This window comes from Chrysochloris asiatica, unplaced genomic scaffold (genome assembly GCF_000296735.1).
Source record: "Chrysochloris asiatica unplaced genomic scaffold, ChrAsi1.0 scaffold00069, whole genome shotgun sequence".
NCBI classification, from domain to species: Eukaryota; Metazoa; Chordata; class Mammalia; order Afrosoricida; family Chrysochloridae; genus Chrysochloris; species Chrysochloris asiatica.
The window spans coordinates 4,368,155-4,373,428 of record NW_006408587.1 but is presented as its reverse complement, the minus strand read 5'-3'; positions in this window follow the sequence as shown (position 1 = coordinate 4,373,428).

The window sequence follows — 5,274 nt, the reverse complement described above, 5'->3', positions numbered from 1 at the left end:
CTGCTTTTCTTGCTAGGATCTCATGATCCACTCATGCTCTTCCTTCTTCATGGTCCTGGGACCCTCTGTTCCTGAAATGAAAGAGTAACTATTCCCCCTTTTAGTTATACATCTTCTACATTACAATTGTGACAATCACAATGAATCCTGCTAACAATTATTCACAATTGGATCAAAATCCTAGAACCATCGTCCCTTCTCCCCTTTCACCAGATTCATCTGGAGAAGAAGAAACTATTCAGTGGGGATTCTACCTTACCCCCTTCATTCTGAAACTAAGTACACTCATGGAAGTCTGTAAGCCAGCCACTTCGTGCATTTATAGCTCTCCAGTTGTGATAGTCAATGCCTAGATTACCTGACTCTAACAACCCAATGCACTGAGGAAACAAGCTTATACCTTGATAGGAAGAATCCTTCCATTGCTGTTGGAATTTTGAGCAGCTGCATCCATATAAGCAAAGGTCCAGTTCATTAAATTGTAGCAATTTATACTTGCTCACAGTGTCAAACATCTTTATCTTCATCTGGTCAAGTTCTGGTTAGCTAGCCATTCAAACTAGGTTAAATGGGTACTAGCTGCAAGTTTGGGAGTTCTTGCATGCCTCCCTGCACTTTAGACTAGCTGGCCACTAACTCTTGGCTCTAGTTCCCAGTGGCTAGGTTAGTGCCCATAGTCCGTAGGGTTTTCAGTGGTTGATTTTTCAGATGTAGATCACCAGGCCATTTATCCAAGGTGCCTCAGGGTGGATTCAAACTGTCAACCTTTGAATTAGCAGCCAAGTGCATTAACTGTTTGCATCACCCATGATATCCAAAATTTAATATTTAATATGAGGTGTAACATACAGCACTTCTCATGGATAACTCATTTTATAATCGCAATTAGTTCTCAAAACAACCCATTCAGGCAGGTGCTAGTATGACCTTTCTTTTGTGGATGAGGAAACGGGAGTTTACAGACATTTTCTCAATGCTTAGTCACCAAGCAGTGGAGTTAGGATGTAAATAGAGGCAAACTGAATCCATGGATCGAACTCTTAACAGCAATGCTAAGGACCCCAGTGACTGTTCACGTTGGCTTTAAATTCATACATTACTTATTACTGAATAGGAAGTACAGTCACTGATTCAAAATTACCTACAGATAATATAGCAAAACATTTCTCTTCTACATCCCTTTCTGCCTCAGGGGCAGTTGGTGTTCCCAGCTTCTTGTGTCAGCTTCCTGAGTTATGTTATGCCTTTCAAGCAAGGGTCTATTGCTGTAGTAATAGACAGGTCTATGTATGTACATAGACAGGTATTCTAGTTCACCCCTTCTACACACTTAGATTCCTGTGTGGCACGGTAAGATCAGCACTGGACTGTGATCCACAAGGTCGACAGTTTAAACCCACCATCTGCTCCTCAGAAACCTATACAGGGTCGCTATGACTCGGAATCAACTTAACATCATTTAACAGCAACAACACAAAGAGAGGAGTCCTGGTATGGCACTATAGGATAAGTCCTGAACTTCTAATCACAAGGTTGGTGATTCAAACCCACCAGTAGCTCTACAGAAACCCTATACAGGGTCATCATGAGTTGGAACCAACTTGACAACACTTAACAACAACAACACAATTAGAGACTTCCACTACACATTTTTCTGTGCCTTGCTGTTTTCATTTAACATTCTATCTTGGAGATAATTCTACATCAATACATAGAATACTTCCTTATTCTTTCATATGATTGGTGTGCATGTCGTCACTATAATTTATTTAAATCTGTATGATGGGCATTAAGATGTTTCCAATTTTCTGTCCGTACAAAGAATTCTGCAGTGACTATTTGGATATATGGGCTGTTTCACACACGAGTATTTGGATATGTGGGCTGTTTCACTACATTCCTGAAGGTTGAATTGATGGGTCAAAGAAACATACATCTGTGATGTTGAAAATATTTTTGCCACGCTGCCTTCCATTGAGATTGTATCATAAAGCAATCTTTGACAAGTTCAGATCACATTTTTTTCTTTTAATGATTTTTTTTTATGATAATAAAAAATATGATTGTGGTTGGTGGATGTTGTTGTGAGCCATCATGTCAGTTCCAACTCACATGGGCCCTGTAAAGTTTCTGAGGCTATAAATCTTCATGGGAGCAGAAAGTCTCATCTTTCTTCTGAAGAGTGGCTGGTAGATTAGAAATGCTGACCTTGCAGTTAGCTGCCCAACTTATAACCCACTACGGTACCAGGGCTCCTTCAAAAATATGGTAATTTCAGAAAAAGGTAAAATTATCCATAATTCCTAAACAGAGATAGTCACTATTCATATATTGATGTAATCTTCAGAAACCCCTTTACATACACACATATACTAGTTTTATGTCCAGTCTTTTACACTGAACATTGCATCACGACCATTGGGGGGAAATGTTAAATTTAAATATTCTTTATAAATGTTATTTTCTTGGCTGCATAATATTCCATTATATGGCTTATTCCATACTTCAACTCACATTCTCAGTATTGGAAACTTGGGCATTTCCAACTTTTCAGTAATCTATTTTATTTTGATTTTTTAAATAATGGTTTATTATATTTAAGGTGAAATTCTACCAGCAAATTACGTTCTCATTGAATAATTTTTTACACAGATCACTCTGTGATATTAGTTACAATGTTCACAATCTGTCAGCATTCTCATTATTTCTATTCTGTTGGTTCTGTTTCCATTGATCCCTCCTTACCTTCTCATCTTTGTTGTTGTTGTTGTTAGGGGCCATCGAGTTGGTACCGACTCATAGTGACCCTATGCACAACAGAACGAAAACACTGCCCGGTCCTGGGCCAACCTCACAATTGTTGCCACATTTGAGCTCATTGATGCTGCCACTCTGCCAATTCAAATTGCTGGGGGGGGGGGGTCTTCCTCTTTTTCTCTGACCCTCCACCTTACCAAACATGATATCCTTCTCCAGCGACTGGTTCCTCCTGACAATATGTCTGAAGTATGAGAGGAAGTTTGGCCATCCTGGCCTCCAAGGAGCACTCTGGCTGCTGTCCCAGGTCACACAGTTGTCAAGCAGTGAGGAATTGGGACTTGGGTGTCAGCTGTTTGCCACTAGAGTTTATATTTTTAGCCACCACATGGTGCCGTAGGGTAAGCACTTGACCTCAAGGTCAGTTTGAACCTCAACGTTGGACGTTCAAACTCACCAGAGACTCCTTGGAAACCCTATACAGGGTCGCTAGTCAGAACTGACTCAATGGCACTTAACAACAGCAACAATAATCTAAGTTGGACTTGTGGTGTGGCACTGTAGGATCAGCACTAGACTGCGAACCACAAGGCTAACAGTTCAAACCCACTGGTAGCTCTTCAGAAACCCTATACAGGGTCACTATGTGTCAGAACTGACTCGACGGCACTTCACCACCACCACCACCACCACCACAACAACAATCTAAATGAGAACCACATAGTAACACTCATCTGTGATTTGAGCTTCTTATCAGCTCTCAGGAATACTCTGTGTGTGGAGAACTAGTGTGCCCACAATGACTTTCACAGCTGGCTTGTATTTGTAGTAACGATGCTTTAAATTATTCAGCAAGCCCCCGACTCTTGAGCATTGAGAATGCTTTAAAATGTTCACCATTATGAAAGTATCCAAAAATCATAGTTAAAAAAATCGTCTCGATACAGTAAAACAAAACTGTAGTTATTTCCCAAGGTCAGGCTCCCAGCAGTGAAGTTGCTGGGTTGGTAGGTTTGCATGTGTTAGGGAGTTGATACCTGCAGCCTTGCAGAACAATGTAAACTCTCTCTCCTAGGGACTTTTCTTTGGGGGGTGTAAGTCCACAATTCACCAGTTTTTAATATATTCCATCACTACTACTCTCTAATTCCATAACATTTTCCTTTTCTTTTAAAATTATAAACAGCTTTTATCAAGCACATTGCACATATAATAAACTACATAACATGAACTAATCTTACGAATACAATGCAATGAATATATTTGGTTATGTATATATACTCACATGTACATAGGAGTCCTGGTATGGCACTGTAGGATAAACATTTGGATTGCTAACTAAGAGGCCAATGGTTCAAGCCCACCAGCTTCTCCTCGGAAACACTATAGAAGGGCCACTGTGAGTGGGAACCAACTCGATGGCACTTAACCACAACATACACTTATAAAACCACTTCTGAGATTCCAAATTGATATTGCCTCTTTTCCAATTAATATTGTACTTGGGAAATAAGTTTTGCCTGTTCTTAGTCTTCATATAATTATAATTTCAGAATATTTTCATCATCTAAAAGAAACCCCATTAGCAATCACTCCACCCTCTTCTTCCCTCCTGGCCCCGGTAATCACTAATCTACTTTCTATATCTATGGGTTTGCATATTCCAGATATTTCCTATAAATGGAACCATACAACAGATGACCTTTTGTGTTTTGACTGTTTTCAATTAGCTTATGTTTCATAGGTTCATCCATGTTGTAGCATGTATCTGTACATTTTTTTTTTAAGCTGGAACATTTTTTTTTAAGTGGTAAAGTATCATCTGTATGCTGAGCAAATCATCCGAGAAGCTGGATTATATGAAGAAGAGTGTGGCATCAGGACTGGAAGAAGACTCATTAACAACCTGAGATATGCAGATGATATAACCTTGCTTGCTGACAGCGACGAGGACTTAAAAATACTTACTAATGAAGATCAAAGATCAGCCTTCAGTATGGGTTGCATCTCAATGTAAAGAAAACAAAATTCCTCACAACTGGGCCAAATAAATAACATCTTAGTAAATGGAGAAAAAAATAGAAGTTGTCAAAGGCTTCCATTTTGCTTGGATCCACCATCACCACTCATGGAAGCAGCAGTCAAGAAATCAAATGATGTATTACATCAGGCAAATCTGCTGCACAAGACCTCTTTAAAGTGTTTAAACATTTGCCATTTAAAAAATTTTTACGTGTGAAGGTAATTCATGTCACTGAATTGTACATTTAAATGTACGTGTAAAAATTGTACAGGTACAATTCAGTGATGGTACCTTCACATGTAAAAGTTGTTGAAATGGCAAATGTTTTGTTGTCGTCAGGTGCTGCCGAGTCGGCTCCAACTCCTAGCGACCGTATGCACAACAGAAGGAAACTCTGCCCTCCTCACAATGGTTACACTTGGGCCTATTGCTGCTGCCACGGTGCCAGCCCATCTCTGTGTCTCATATTATTGATTGTGAGGATTTTTGTTTCT